The sequence below is a fragment of the Solanum lycopersicum genome, chromosome 10 (genome assembly GCF_036512215.1).
Source record: "Solanum lycopersicum chromosome 10, SLM_r2.1".
Classification (NCBI taxonomy): domain Eukaryota; kingdom Viridiplantae; phylum Streptophyta; class Magnoliopsida; order Solanales; family Solanaceae; genus Solanum; species Solanum lycopersicum.
This window is the reverse complement of record NC_090809.1, coordinates 13,902,347-13,920,074: the sequence shown is the minus strand read 5'-3', so window position 1 is coordinate 13,920,074 and position 17,728 is coordinate 13,902,347. Positions and strand designations below refer to the sequence as shown.

At 34.1% G+C, this 17,728-nt stretch overlaps 1 non-coding gene across 1 annotated transcript; it reads left to right on the top strand.

Annotated features, from left to right (window-relative positions):
* The first annotated feature begins 9,876 nt into the window (after positions 1 to 9,876).
* On the top strand, positions 9,877 to 9,982 carry LOC112940216 (small nucleolar RNA R71). The gene has a single exon (XR_003244181.1). It is a non-coding gene; the product is annotated as a small nucleolar RNA R71 (small nucleolar RNA).
* The last annotated feature ends 7,746 nt before the right edge of the window (positions 9,983 to 17,728 follow it).

Here is a 17,728-nt window from a genome sequence, read left to right as displayed (position 1 = left end):
AGTAATATTCATTGATTTTTTTATTTCACCAATTATATATAGCGATTAGGAATAGATTTTTTCAACCTCCTATAGGTTGCAAATCTTTTTGGATGTATGGACATCAATATTATAAGTCATTTACTTAAAAATATCAGTGAGTTCTTTAACACGACTAATAAAATAATCATGTTGTTGCTCACATTCTTCACATAAACAAAAAGAGCATTTGATGTTAAAAGAGGAAGCAACACCAATAACAAATTGAGTTGTTGTCATGGATGAAACAACTTCTTGTATCATTTCATCTATAAGGTAAATAAAAAAAGGTTGAGAGTACAATTGATTATAAAAAATAATAATGGGTAGCAATTTATATTTATGTTGACACAGATGGATATGATGTTTCCACATATTTACCTTCTATTGCTACGAATGAATCTTTTGTAGCCACACATGAATTTTCATGTGCCACAGATGAATCTTCTGTTACTACATATGACCAATTTGTTGCCCTAACACATTGGTAATATGTTTCAACATATGACAACTTTGTTGGAATATATATAAACATATCACTAAATGTAGCAACGTACGACACATCTTCAACAAAGGAAATATATGTTGAACAAGTGAACAAGAATATATTTCAAAAACCATATGTACAACATGGTCACAAAAAATAACAATAGCAACAAAAAATGAATTTCACTAAAGGTTAATAATACATATACATTTCCTCAATATTAGGGTTTTTTGGGTTAATTTTCTTTCAAAAATAATAAATAATAGGTATCATTATACTATTATTCGATTTTCACATCTATAGAACGATATATTGTTCATGAAACCAAGAAATACTTAGTATGGTTCGAAAATTATAAAATCTTTCAAAAAAATTACTTACCAATTTTAAGTCAACTAAATCTCTAATTCAAAAAGTGAAGAGAGTCACGACCGGAAATGAGGAGGAAGATAAGATAATGAGCGAGAATATTTATTTTGATATTCGGGATTTTCGGATTTTCTAAGAAAGAAGAAGAAGAGAAGAGAAAACGTTGGGAGAAGAAGAAAAGAAAATTCTATTTTTGTTTTACTTTTTTTAAAAAATGGTTTCGTTAGAATTCTAAAAGTTAATTTTTTTTTTAAATTTAGGAAGTTCTAAAAATGTTAATTTTGTCCAAGATTTACTCAATTACATTTTAAAATGAAATTAACCCTTTCTTGATCAAAGTGTCACCAAAAACAAAACCCAAAATTAATTGACACCTTTCATTTATTTTTCTTCCTTTATTTATAAGATGTATATTTCTAGGAAAATTAAAAAAATGTGCCATCAAGGTGTCAAAATAAAGGGGTGGTGACATAAGTATTAAGTATTGAGTGTAAGTGACAATTATGTGATTAATGATTAAGGATTGTGGAGTTGCCCTCAAGTTTATAAGTTGACAGTTTGGTCCATTAAATTAAATAAGGGGTAAAAAGTAATGACTAAAATCTAATTTAACCAAACCAAAATTGGAGGGAAGCCACTAGTGAGCTGTATGCATTATTCTTCATCCTCCTCCTCCTCCTCCTCTTCTTCTTCTTCTTTCTTCTGCTTCTTCCTTCCTCTTTCTCCTCCTTCTTTAACTAATTTCTTACAATAAATAGAAGGATTCTTTGTAGATATTAATTGTCATGGTGAATAGTCAAGAGCAAAATATATTTGGCGTTGAAAGGATGGTAAAAAACGAAGAGGCTCGGTAGGAATGATTGTCGAAAGAAATATTTTGTATGATGATTTTATTTGAAATGGTGTCAGAACCTCATTTGTTGGGAGAAAGACCAATTTGTTGCAATGCTCATCAATTCTATAAACTTCGTTGTGAATTATGACAGTTAAATTTATGTATTGATTAAATTTTTATGTATGACGACATATATACATTTTTTGCAAACTCATGAAAAAAAGTGACTTTTTTTGTGTTTTGTACTGATTTTTGAATTTGTTATTTATAAAATGTTTAATCTAATCTTTTTTTGACATTTTACATTGCTAAATTGCTCAATTTATCGATTAAGCCATCCTTGAAGTGACATATGTGGCAAAATATACACATTTTGTTGGAAAAGTTGTTACAGACATGTCATATATAACAACTTATGTATATCATACAATGATCTTTTGGGGGTTAATTCAATCAAATTACCAGAAAATTCAACATAAAACACTAATATATAGTCTTACAACATGTCTAAGTACAAAATTATGGTCTAATACAATAAGTTCCATTAATTATAACAATTATTTTTACAAAGACTATCATACCACTAGTTCATCATACAATGACCAAGTAACTCCATATGATAGCTATATAACAATCTTGTAAATCGTTGTTCCAAGTGTTGCAACATATTTTAATTACTTAATAATAGTTCAAAGTACTAAAATTTGGTCCAATTTGACCTTTTTTTTATTCCTAAATCACTCAATTTATCGATTGAGTCAACCTTGAAATAACATATGTAGCAACATATGCACGTTTTGTTGGAAAAATTGCAACGAACATGCCATATGTGGCAACATATGTATATCCTAAAATAGTCTTTTCGGGGGTTAATCCAATTAAATGGTCATTTATTTCAACATGTAACACTAATATATAGTCATATAACATGTTTAAGTATATAATTATGGTCTAATACAACAAACTTAATCAATTATATCAGTTTTTTTATAAAGAATATCATACAACTAGTTCATCATACAATGACCAAGTAACTTCATATGATAGTTATATAACACTCTTGTAAATTATTGTTTTAAGTGTTATTGCATATTTCTATTACTTAATTATAATCTAAAGTACTAAAATTTCATCCAATTTGATATTTTTCATTCTTAAATCACTCAATGTATCGATTAAGTCATCCTTGAAGTTACATGTGGCATATGCATGTTCTGTTGGAAAAATTGCAATAGACATGTCATATGTGACAACATATGTATATCCTAAATAGGTCTTTTGGAGGTTAATTCAATTAAATTGAAACTTAATTTAACATGTAGCACTAATGTATAATCATACAACATGTCTAAGTATAAAATTATGGTCTAATATAACCTTCATCAATTATATCAATTATTTTTACAAAGACTATTATACCACTACTTCATCATACAATGACCAAGTGACTCAATATGATAGTTATATAACACCATCATAAATCATTGTTCCAAGTGTTATAGCATATTTTTATTGCTTAATTATGATCCAAATTACTAAAATTTTATCCAACTTGACATTTTTCTATTTCTAAATTGCTCACTTTATTGGTTAAGTCATCCTTTAAGTGACATATGTGGCAACATATGCACGTTCTATTAGAAAAATTGCAACAGACATGTCATATGTGACAACATATGTATATTCTAAAACATGTTTTTTGGGGTTAATTTAGTTAAATTGTCGCCTAATTCAACATGTAACACTAATATATAATCCTACAACATGTCTAAGTACAAATTATAGTATAATACAACAACCTTCATCAATTCTACCAATTATTTTTACAAAGACTATCATACCACTAGTTCATCATACAATGACCAAGTAACTCCATATGATAATTATATAACTCTCTTGTAAATCGTTGTTCCAAGTGTTATAACATATGTTTATTGCTTATTTTTTTTCCAATCTACTAAATTTGGTCCAATTTGACATGTTTCATTCCTAAATCGTTCAATTTATCGATTAACCCATTCTTGAAACGTTATATGTGGCAGTATATGCACGTTTTGTCATATGTGACAACATATATATCCTAAAATGTATTTTTTATTTAAATTATATAATATTTCAAAAGGAATAACAACCCAACCATCCTACAAACAAATAATTGATAAAACCACTAAAAAAGTCCTGATTTAATATCAATAAGTATTTCAAAATTCTAATCAAATTTTACCTTAGTAGATATCAAGATAAACTAGACATCATGAGGGAAACGACACTTTTTTTGTAGAAGAAAATCTCAACATATTAGCACTGACGTTATAGAAAATATCGCAATAATTTGATCTGTAAAGGAATAATGGAACGAGAGAAATGAACGAAGAGAAAAGAAAGCGGAAATTAGTATAAATAAATCAAATTTGAAATATGAAACGAAACGACCTTTTATAGAGGAGAGGAAAGAGGAAAAAATTAAGGGACGATTGTTTTAGACATTTTTAATTAGTTTTTATTAAATTTTGACAATTCAAAGTGTGACATATGTTACCACATATATCCTTTCTGTTGGGGCATATGCTAATAATCCTGTAGTGTTTTTTACAATAGAGGTTATATATGTTGTCACAGACACCACATTTCTTCCTTTCCATCATAATTGACATTTGTTTTAACAAAATAAAAATAATAATAATCATTAATATTAATATTATCAACAAAAATGAACAATTGGTGACAATTAAATGTTGCCACATATCTCCTTTCTGTGACATACGTTACCACATATCTTCTTTTTATGACATATGTGGCCACATATATCTGTTATGTGACATATTTTGCCATATATATCCTTTATGCTGGGAAACTTGTAGATAATTCACAATGATATACGTAACCATCAATCTAATCAATGGTGGATATTGTTGCTTCACATCACAATTGACGATTTTGACTTTTTTCTCTTACTCTTTCACTTTTTTTCACTTTCTCCTTCTCCTCCTTCTCCTTCTCCTTATCTCGGTCCTTCTCCTTCTCCTTCTTCTTCGTCTTGCCTTTTGAGTTTGAGTGTGATACAGAATAGTGATTATTGTTTTTTTTTTCTTTCAATAATTATAGATAGTGATGGAGAAATAGATTTTTTCAAGCTCCCACACTTTATATGTTGGATTACTGAACAAGAGTATATTTCTAAAATCATATGAACAAAATGGTCACGAAAATAACAAGAAAAGCAATAATAAATAAATTTTCATTGAATGTTAACAATACATATACATTTCCTCAAAAATAGAGCTTTTTGGGTTTGTTGATTTTCTTTCAAAAATAATAAACGATAGGTAATATTACACTGTTATTCATTTTTCACATCCATACAACGGTTTATTCTTCACTAACCCAAGAAAAAAACTTAGTATTATTTGAAAATTGTAAAAATTTTCAAAAAAATATGACTTACTCATTTTAAGTCGAACACAATATTCAGTTCAGAAAGAGAAGAGAGGAGATGTGAAGAAAGATAAAATAATGAGGGAAAATATTTGTTTTGATAGTCGAATTTTTGGATTTTCTAAGGAATAAGAAGAAGAGAAGAGAGAACATTCAGAGAAGAAGAAGAAAAAAAATCTATTTTCATTTAACTCTTTTTTTTAAAATTTTTTTTTGATAGAATTATAAAAGTTGAAAAATGAAGTATTTTTTTATAATTTACAAAAGAATAGAAAGTTTTAAAAATATTAATTTTGTCATAAATTTACTTAATTACAAATTTGACCAGCTCTTGATCAATCTGTCACCAAAAACGAATTCAAACCGAAACTAGTTTGACACCTTTCATTTAATTTTTTCTATGTCTCTTTGAAAATTCTCTGTAGCACCCTATCTGGTGCCGTACTGAAACACATTTGTCTTGAATGTTGATGCAACTATTGTGTTTGATGAAATTCCCAAATGAAAGAAAAATGGCAAAATCTTTACAATGTATTCTTCTAAGGATTACATGATTGTAGAGAATAAGTCATTAAAATGGAGAGACCTCTGCTTTTCCTCTCTTATTGAAAATTTATGACGGACAAGAGTTAACAAAATATTCAATTAGATAGTGTGAGAATGGGAAGGCTGTTTTGTTTCTTAATCATTTCTTTGCCTAAAGGTGTTCAACCATGAATATTGGTATTAGGAGAACAACTGAAGTATTCTAGTTCTTTGCTGATCTGGAAGCAAAACTAGACTATATGGAGGCTCTGGTGCTCTACTTTCCCTAAGAATCTCTACTCTTAATTTATGATTGACAATAAGTTACCAATTTTAAATAAAAATAAAGAATCGATATGCTTTCAGATACCTTGTCTCGTGCAAGCCTTTCTATGTTAAATTTGAACTAAAGAGTTGATTGAGGTTGTTAATGTATGATTGACTATATATAAAAATGAATGTGGCATCTTTGGAATGACCAATTTCATCTATACTTCATGTAAATATCGGTCATCCAATACTGAAAGAAGATGGTGATGCATCTGACACTGTTGTCTTATCTAGAGACTAGAATGAAGCAATTTTGTGCTATGAACAAGCTGAAGAAAGCAGCATTCAAGGTTAGTCGTAAATTCAATTTTCTTAATTTTAACAAGATAGGACATTTCTCTCCCTTTCATGTGTTGCCCAACAATTGTGCTTATTTTCCATAGGTATTTACTGAAAATCTCTCAGAAGAAAAAAACATTTGAAGGAAATATTCAATTTATAGATTGTTAGACAATTACATTTGAACAATTGAAAGTTGGTTTTACAAAAATGGGTACGCAACTTTCAGAGTCAGAAGTCAGGCAATTGATAGAAGCGAGTTTTTCATAATCATTCCTTATTTTATGGTTACTGTTCCTTTTATTTTTAGCTCATATGTACTGCAATTAAAAATATTCTTCATATTCATTTTACAAAGAATTGGTATTTTCCTGGCCATTTCTTATTTTATGATTATGGTTCTTTCTCCTTTTTTAGCTCATATGAATTCTTGCAATTATTCATCATGTTCAATTTACAAATTTGGCAACCAGTAAATCAGTTGTTGAGATGTAAACTTTTGAGGACTAAAAGCTTCTCGGTGAAGAGTATGAATGATAGACTTACATATTCAAGCAGAAACTCTTCATCTTGATAATGTGGTATCTCGCAAAGCGACAATATTTCTTACTCATTAGTAAGTCCTCATTGCTAAATGGAATGTTTTTAATTATTAGATGCTCCTGAAAATGATGTAGTTGTTCTCAATCCCCTTAAAATAGTTTGGCGTGAAATGTATTTGGCTTCAAAATATCATGATAATTGTGTACTCATTAATGCATATAGTTAGAATTTTCTTGGCTGTTGCTGATGTAAATGGAACAATTGATTACCGTGAGTTCATAACAACTTTATAACTCACATGAATCGCATGGAAAGAGAAGAGTGCTTGTACAAGGCCTTTGAGTATTTCAATAAGGATAAGAGTGGGTATCACCTGCCCCTCAATACTAGGTTAACATTTTACCGTTTTCTAATCTTGTTCTCTTTAGGTATATTACGATGGAAGAATGGAGCATACACTGAAGGAATACAACAATACTGATAAAAAATAATGAAAGAGATCATTATTGAATTTGACATATGTTGAGGAATCCAAATATATAGAGAGTGATGTAATCACAACTACTATATCTAGAGGTAGCTAATAAATAGTAAATGAGACAACAATAAAAAAAACACCAGGAATTAACGAGGTCCGACAAACTTTTGTTTTATTTTGCCTACTCCTTGGACACAAACAACCAATATTTATTTCATTCCAAAAGAGTACAAGTGAAATACTACAAGTGAGAAAGAAGAACAAATGCCTTAGGAGATGAGGATACAAGTAAGAGGTGTGTTACAAATGAATTAGGAGCTACCTATTTATAGAAGTGAATTTTTCCTATTGATGTCATCTATGACATCACAATATGTCAAGATTTACCTTGTGAAACCAATTTTTGGTTCAACTAATTTCACCTACAAATGTTGCTATCTTGATTTTTCTACCAATGAAGAATTATCCTCCTAACTACCATATCTTCTCATTAATCTATTTTTGAATCTTTTCAAATTTAATGAATCTCCACCTAAGCAAGATTCTCCATTTTCAAATTTCTCTAGACAACAATTTCGATTGTGTCTTCAACTTCAATCTTCAATGTTTAACAATGTTGATCAAGTTCAGACAATGTTGAAGCTTGACCACTATCACCACTTTTGTCAACATATCGACAGACTGTAATATGATTTTTCTATATTATGACTCCACCATCTTCTATGATGCCTCGTATGAAATGATATTGTACGATAATGTGCTTCTTCCTTTCATGATAAACTTTTTTCTTTGCTAATTGAATAGTACTCTGACTATCACAAAATATTGTGATTCCTTCTTGTCCAATACTAAATTTTCTAAGAAATCCTTGAAGCCAAATTTCTTCCTTAGTAGCCACTGTAATTGTCATGTACTCTATCTCAGTGGTAGATAAAGCAACTATTGACTCCAAAGTAGGCTTTCAACTAGCTGGTGCATTTGCAATAGTGAAAACATAACCAGTAGTTGATCTTTGTTTATCCAAATCACATGCATAATCTGTGTCACAATATCCAATAAGATTTCGACTATCTTTCTGCTCGAAAACCAAAGCAACATCCACAGTATTATGATTATACCGTAGAATTCATTTTATAGCCTGCTAATGGTCCTTTTCCAGGATTATGCATGTACCTGCTTACAACTCCAATAACGTGTGAAATACTATCCTTGTGCAAACCATTCCATACATCAAGCTACCAATAACATTCGCATATGGTACTTTTGACACATATTCTTGTTCACATTCATTCATAGTGACATAGCATCACTAAGCTTAAAATGAGGAGCAAGCAGAGTGCTAACCGACTTTATTTTTTTCATTCATACCGAATCGGTTTAGCACTCTCTTCAAATATTCTTTCTGAGATAATTAGAGTTTCTTTAAATTTCTATCTCTTTTTATCTCCATGCCAAGAATCTTCTTTGCATCACCCAAATCCTTCATCTCAAACTCCTTTCTTAGTTAAATTTTTAACTTCTCAATTTCTGCTTGACTTTTAGAAGATCAACATATCATCAACATATAGGAGAAGATATATAAAGGCATCATCTTCAAGCTTCCGCAAATACATTCAATGATAGTATTTGCTTCTTATGGACCTTTGCTGCATCATAAACTTGCCAAATCGATTGTACCACTGTATAGAAGATTCTTTCAATCCATACAATAATTTTTCAAGTTTGCACACTATATTTTCTTTTCCATCAACTTTGAATCCTTCTGGCTGATTCATATAGATATCCTCTTCCAAGTCTCCATGTAATAATACAGTTTTTATATCCAACTGAACTAGTTCAAAATTCAACTATGATACCAAAGACAACAAAACTCTAATGGAGGAGTGTTTCACAACTAGAGAAAATGCCTCATTATAATCAATTCCCTCCTTTCGAGCATATCCTTTGGACACCAATCTTGCATTATATCGAATTTCTTCTTGGTTAGAAAATCCATCTTTCTTTGCAAATGCCCATTTCCACCCAATTGCTTCTTTCCCTCCGGGAGATTGGCCAATCTCCATGTATGGTTCTAATAAAGGGACTACATTTCTTCATCCATGGAAATTGTAACATCTGGGAATACTTCCTAGACGTAATCAGGGTTGTCATCATCTTTGAGGACTAAGACTAGCCTCTTAGCTTACATCATTACATTCATAGGTCAAAATTAGTGGAAATTTATAACTTTTTATTGCTTATACATTGGGGTTTACATAGACCTCTACATACACATAGTGTATATATATAGAGAGAATATACATATACCCTTTGTATACATCCAGATTCGATAAATTTTGTGGGTAATGCGCAAAGAGGGGGAGACCAACAAAACTATGGGAACACCTACAACCTGAGTTGGCAAAATCACCCAAACTTCTTGTGGGGTGGAAATCAGAGTCAAGTTCAAGGTCAAAATCAGTACAGATTTCAAGGTAACAGTCAAGGATATCAAGGGCAGATTCAAAGAGAACAATCTAAACCACAACCTGGTAATATGAGTGTTGAAGAGATGTTAAACAAAATCATGGCAGATCAAGATGATGATGAGGGAACTCATCAACATTAATTTGAACCTATCCCAAGCTTGGTATAAGTTTTCACCACCTTTCTTCCTAAAGGTAAGAATATCACTTCTTAACTTAGTGGTCTTCCCAAAAGGGAAGATTCTAATGAGGAATTTCTAGGCAAGATCATCCCAAGTGGTGATTGAGTTAGCAGGATCTGAGTTCAACCATATCTTTGCTTGCCCCAAAAGAGAAAAGGGGAATAAGGTGAGCCTCACATGATCTTTATTTACTCCTGATGGAGTATATGTCACTGATCTCTAAGAAATACTGAATGTGAACTATGTGATCCTTATGAGAGAGACCAGTAAATTGCCCATTTGAGTGCAATATCAGCACTTTACTCTGTTTAAATTCAAATCTTCCACCAGCCTCCGGTTTCTGAATACAACAAGTAGCATTGGTGGGTCATGGGATTGCTACATCTCTAACTCTCATTTCATTAGCAACCATTGTTTCGGGTGTCAACTCTCTTTCTTATGTTTTTTGAATTAGAGTTGCTGATTCCCCAAACTCTAGAGAAATTGAATGCTCTGCTTGTCTCAGTTTCCTATGTATGAATATTTAAGGTTCTGAGAGTGGTGACAATAGGTCACGATCGTTGTCCAGTTTCCTATGTATGAATCTTTGACGTTCTGAAATGCTAAGATCAAGTTGCCAACATTTGTGATAGGCTTTTAGAAATAGAAATTAAATGACTTCTAATTAATGCAGTCCCCAGCAGCGGCGCCAAAAACTTGATGCGGTCTAATCACACACGGAAGTGCACGTGATCATATAAGCAATATAATGGTTCTTGTTAAAAAGTTGGGTATCGTACACACAGAGACTACAAACTAGATTGTATTAACTTTTCCAATTCCTAGATTAAAACAAGTACACTGTCTAAATTTCAGAAATGGCTATACTAAAATTTATGGTTAACTAAAACTAATTACTATGATTCAATTTCCTAACTTGTAATGATTATAAATGGAGAGATCCGGGATTGTAGATTTAATCAGGACTTAGGAAGTTGACATCATCTGATAAAATTTTCAGACGTTATCTCATCGATGAACCACAGGATTAAATATATGATGATGGTCTCTGCTGTGAGTACTCGTAGTGGGATACATTTAGACGAATTGTCTCCAAGGAAAAATGTTATCGAAGTGGTGAGTAAAGACGGTGAACCAACAAAGGGTGTGTCCCAGAATAAGGAAGAAGTGGAATCTGCAACAAACAGTAAGACCACCTCCTCCATTCCCTAAAAAGTTTACGAAGCAAAAGGAGGATGAATGCTTTGGTAAGTTTCCATTTTTCTTTAAAAAGTTCATATTAACTTGACTTTGGTAGATGTTTTGCAAGGTATACCCAGGTATGCGAAGTATGTGAAAGAATTTGTAGCAAATAAAATGAGATTGACTGAATACGAGACAGTTGCACTTACTAAAGAGTGTAGCTCGAGGATTCAGAATAGGTTTCCTATGAAGCTAAAAGATCCTAGGAGATTTACGGTACAAATTACCATCGTCCAAAGTATCCATGCGTGAGGTTGTGCCATTTGGGGGCCAACATTAATTTAATTCCAACTTCATTATATAAGAAACTTGGGTTGGGTAACCTAAGATAACCATTGTAATTTTACAATTGACTGATAGATCTGTAGGTAGACCAGAAGGAGTTGTAGAAGATGTACTGGTGCAAGTGGGATCTTTAATTTTTCGATGGATTTTGTGGTATTGAATTTTGAGCCAGATCCTAAGGTTCCATTCACATTAGGACGACCATTTTTGGCCATTGGGAAAGTAATGATTGATGTAGCTGCTAGTCAACTAACTATGCGAGATCACGATAAGGTAGAGGTTATGATGTATATAAAGCCTTAAAAATTCCACCGCTGTATGAGGAGTTATCTGCCATCACTCTGGTAGATCTGGAGGTAGATAGTAATCACATCATGGCTAAAGACTCTCTAGAACGAGTAATGATGGGTGATGAGATCTATGGAGATGCTGAGGCATAGGAAATGATGCAGATGTTAGACTTGGTAGTCATAGAAGAATTAGGGTGAAGATGTAAACCATTGAACAGAGTATTAGGGTCGCAACCTAAGCCCTCTATTGAAGAAGCTCCTCAATTAGAATTTAAAGACCTTCCAGCGCATCTAAGGTATGCATTTTTAGGTGCAAATGATACTTTACCTGTTATTTTGTCTACAACATTAATTGATGGACAGGTGGAAGCAACATTCGTGATTCTAAAGAAGCGCAAAACAGCAATATGATGGCAGATGTCAGATATCCAAGTCATAAGTCCTGATTTGTGTATGCATAAGATCTACATGGAGGAAACATATAAAGCCAGTGCTCAACAGCAACAAAGATTAAATCCTTTGATGAAGGATGTGGTTGGAAAAAAGGTGATCAAGTTGTTAGATGCAGGGATAGTGTATTCAATATCAGACAACAAATGGGTAAGTCTAGTATAATATGTGCCTAAGAAAGGGGGGATAACTGTAGTGACCAATGACATAAATGAATTGATTCCCACAACAATAGTAAATGCGTGGAGAATATGTATGGACTACAATGTCGTATGAGTTTGTCACCAATTAGACCTATAAACAACCCCTTCTCATCAATAACAGTTATACCTTTCCACAATGACACAACACCTAACCCATTATTCAGCGATTTTGTTGGATATTCAAGACTTCACCAACTACATAATTCTCAATTCATCACCCTCACACATCCGGTTCCATTCATTGACCAAATGTTGGACAGATTGGCAAGTAAAAAAATACTATTACTTTATGGATGGATATTCAAGGTATAACCAGATTGTAATTGCACCTGAGGATCAAAAGAAGATAACATTCATATGCCCTTATGGTACCTATGCCTTCAAACGCATGCCATTCGGGTTATGTAATGCTCCAGCTACTTTTTGGAGATGCATAATGGCAATCTTTCACGATATGGTGGAGATTTTGTAGAGGTGTTTATGGATGACTTCTCATTGTTTGGTGAGTCCTATGAGCTATGCTTGTTAAATGTTGACAGAGTCTTAGCAAGATGTGAAGAAAAAAATTTAGTTTTAAATTGGGAAAAATGTCACTTCTTGGTAAGAGAAGGAATTGTATTGGGACACAAGGTGTCGAAGAATGGGCTAGAGGTGTATAAAGCCAAGATTGAAGTAATTGAGAAATTGCCACTTCCAGTATTGGTTAAATGGTTAGAAGCTTTTTAGTCTATGCGGGTTTTTATTGAAGGTTCATTAAATATTTCTCTAAAACTGCAAAACCGATGTGTGATCTATTAGAAAAGGAGGTTAAATTCAAGTTTGACAAGAACTATTTAGAGGTCTTGAAAGTGTTGAAATAAAATTTAATAGAAGCCCATATCCTTGTAGCCCCAGATTGGGAGTTGCCATTTGAATTGATGTGTAACGCAAGTGATATTGTTGTCAGGTCAATGTTAGGACAAAAACGAAATCAAGTTTTTCACTCTATTTACTATACGAGTAAGACACTAGATGCATCACAAGCGAACTACACAATAACTGAGAAAGAAATGTTGGCCTTAGTGTTTGCATTTGACAAATTTAGGTCATATGTGGTGGTAACGAAGGTGATAGTCTATACTGACCATGCAGCCATTAAATATCTTTTCAATAAGAAGGATTCAAAACCACGATTGATCAGATGGGTCTTACTTCTCCAGGAATTTGATTTAGAGATTAAATATAGAAAGGATTCAGAGAATCAGATAGCGAACCATTTTTTCTAGATTAGAAGATTCATCTCATGTGTCAGAGAAAAGAAAAATTCGGGAAGAATTCCTTGATAAACAGCTGTTAGCAATGGATATTACACAGGTACCCTGGTATGCAGACATTGTGAATTATTTGGTGAGTGGTTTATTCCCACTTGGGCATCACCACATTAGAGGCATATATTGAGGTACGATGCTAAATTCTATATATGAGATGAGCCTTATCTATTTAAGCAGGGTCTGGATCAAATGTCGAGAAGATGTATAGCTGAGGAAGAGGCCCCAAAAGTGTTAGAAAGTTGTCACTCCTCACCATATGGCGGACATCATGGGGGTGAACGAACTGAGCATAAAGTATTACAATCTGGATTCTTTTGGCCTACCTTATTTAAAGATGTTATGTTGTTTGTAAAAAGATGTGACCAGTGCCAACGAATGGGCACAATTTCAAGAAGGCATGAGACGCCTTTACGTAATATTCTGGAGGTGGAAATTTTTTATGTTTGGGGGATCTATTTCATGGGACCATTTCCATCGTCTAGAGGAAATCAGTATTCTACTAGTGGTAGACTATGTGTCCAAGTGAGTTGAAGTAGTATCCTTACCAACCAATGACTCTAAAGTGGTTGTGAAGTTTATAAGGAAACACATCTTTACTAGGTTTGGCACTACCAGCGCGATCATCAGTGATGGAGGTAAGCATTTTATAAATAAATCCATGTATAACTTATCGGCTAAGTATGGGGTAAGGCACAAAGTGGCTACTACATACCATCCTCAAACAAGTGGACATGTTGAAGTATCTAACTGGGAAATTTAGCAGATCCTCCAGAAAACTATAAATGCTCAAAGGAAGGATTGGTCAGATAATCTAGATGATGCTTTATGGGCATATAGAACTGCGTATAACACACCAGTAGGGACGTCTCCCTACCAAATGGTTTTTGGAAAAGCATGCCACTTGCCCGCCGAGTTAGAACACAGAGCATATTGGGCAATAAAAAAACTAAGTTTGGATGCTAAGTTAGTCGGGCAGGACAGAGTAACACTACTGAATGAGCTGGAGGAGTTCAGGCTGCATGCATATGACAATGCAAAGTTCTATAAGGAAAAAACAAAAAAATGGCATGACAAGCACATAGTGTCACACACTTGAGCCAGGCCAACTAGTATTGTTGTTCAACTCCAGATTGAAATTGTTTCAAAGGAAGATCCGTTCTAAATGGAGTGGTCCGTTTGAGGTGGTGCAAATGACTTAACACGGAGTAGTTGAGTTACAAAACAAAAGCAATAGTTCCACGTTCTTAGTGAATGGATAAAGGGTCAAACTCTACATGGGAAAGGATGTAGATCGTGAGGTTGAAGATATCATTCTGGACGAGGAATGAGTTCTAAGATGGGTCGTGCCGCGATGTTTAATCAAGCGCTCCACGGGAGGAAACCTGTGACTTAATAGTAATAGTTAGATGTTATTTTTTCTAAAAAAAATAAAAAATTCATGCATTGTGCGTTGACCGTAAATACGGCGCTGGTTGGAGGCACCCCATCAAGGTTTTCACTAACAGGGTGTTTATGCAAGACTTGGCATCAAAGGGCGGAAAAGGCAGTGTACCTCGTGTAAGCTTTGCGTTGCAAGGTGGAATGCTAAAAATTTGAGGCAGAATACCTCGTGTAAGGAGCGCGTCGCGCGGTGTAGGTTTTAAATTAATTTCGACGGTAAAAGTAATTTACATAACACAAATACACTACCTCGTATCGTCGCGCGATGGGGAGCACGTGTGCGTCAAATTGAATTAAAATTCCAATGGACCTCATGCCACTCGCGCGTCGCGAGGTCCAGGTGAGTTTTTGAATCTCATTAATTATAAACGAGTTTACCCGTTTCCAAATCAATAAAAACACCCAACCCATCCCCCAACTCCCCCTATCGGAATTAAAACCGTCATAATACCCTAATTCCCCTCCCCCATCACGCCTCCCTCTTTCTTTTCTCTCTAATTTTCCATTAAAAATCCTTCTTCATGCGTCGCCCAAGCTTCACATTGCTTCTTCTTGCTCTTGCACGTAGGAAAGGTCACTCCCCAGGTATGTCCTTCTTTATTTGTTCTTGTTTGGAAATTACTCAGTTGAAATTGTATAGTGGTGGTGAAATAGAATTTAGGGGTAGTGTTTCTATGTGGGATTCTGATTTTGAAGTATTGATTAGAAATTTGGATGCATACAAGAATGGGGTACTAAAAGAATTAAGGGGATTTATATTTCTCATCACTAGAAGTTTGAAATTGTTGAGTCTCATGTGTGAGGGTGATGAATTGAGAATTATGTAGTTGGTGAAGTCTTGAGTATCCAACAAAATCGCTGAATAAATGGGTTAGGTGTTGTGCCATTGTGGGAAGGTATAACTGTTGTTGATGAGAAGGGGTTGTTTATAGGTATAATTGGTGAGAAACTCATATGAAATTGTGATGGGTTCAGTGTGATATAGTATTATGTGGGAGAATATGTGGACCCCCATTAAATATTGTTTGTTATCAAGTATGGGGTAGAATGTGGCTAAAGTGGGCATGAATTAAAACTAAATTATATCGTGTTTCCTTTCGCAGATACAATGTATTCGTCACAAAGGTCAGGACACACAACTGCACATGGGTCAAAGAAGAAGAGGCCTCATAGTGAGAATGTTCCACTTGCACCCCCCTCTCTCGGAGGGCAGACCCTCATCTACAGGTCAAAAGTAGTCTCCAAAGAGGGGAAGACGTGGTATAGGCACACCGAGTCCTAATATATCTCGGATGTGTGTGTTGATAGGGATAGTATAATCTGAGAGTTCCCCCAAATTGTGAGGCAGATACAAGAGTTGCAGATGGGGTTTATCTTCCAGGAACAAGATGAATGCAACCTTAGCATGGTTCACAAATTCTATGCTAACTGGATTCCTGACACTCACTTCTCACTTTGTCACGGTATATGGTCGGAATATGCCTACCATTCCAACCATTATAAATGATATTCTGGGAAAAACTGATGGCACCAACCCTCTGGTGTTAACCCGGTTGAACATCCGGCCACCGTATCAAGAAATCTGCCATTTAATGTGGTTACCTCAATCCATGGCTCAGTGGACTTGTCATAGTCGAAAGCAATATCAGAAGATGCTCCCGTATGCTCATATGTTACGTGAGACTCGTGTTTGGCTAAAAAATGTTATGAACTGTTTGATACCTGGGCTGCACTGCACTGACATTACACGTGACCGGGTGTGTTTGGTATATGCATTGATGACGAACTCGAAGTTAAATATTGGAGCGATTATCAAATCGACTATGCAAAAGTTTAGAGTGCATAAGGGCCACGGTATGCATTTGGAGGTCTTATTACTAACATCTGTCATCGTGCAGGTGTATCAGAAAAAGATTTAAATTACATTTCCCCTTTATTCCCTGCAGTTGTGGATGTTACTCGTGCGAAAGGGCCTGATACTGAGTTAGGCCCCACTCTCATCACTGCAGAGAGGCACATAAGGATCGAGTTAATTATGGCACGGATGTACGGATTAAAGATGTTGCGGCACAAAACCAGAGGTCAACCGTCAAATTGCTCTGAGCTTGACGCGGTCATCTGCCAATATCCCTATAATGTGCATGCTAATGTGCTATTGGGGATAGGACCTATGTTTGCAGATCCATTTTGGGATGATGTCCCAACTGATGAGGACAATTTACAAACTGGCTCCAATGTTGAGTCGAACTCGGAGGATGAAATTGAGCTTCTTCACACCGGCGCTGATAATGACATGGAAGATTAGCAGGAAGTATTTCCCTTACCCTTTCATGTGTTTTAGTATGTTTTCTGTGCACTGAGGACAATGGTATTGTTTCAGTATGGGGTGGGGAGGCATTTTCTATGTATGCTTTCAGTTTATTCTGTTTATTTTTTAAGGCATTGTTTTGTGTTTGGGTTTCTTGGTAGTTTTTAAAGGTTCTTTAGCCAAGGAGAGTCCCTTTGAACCGTACCAAAAATAGTTAATAATATTTTTTTATTTGTTAGGAGTAAGTCTGTAGT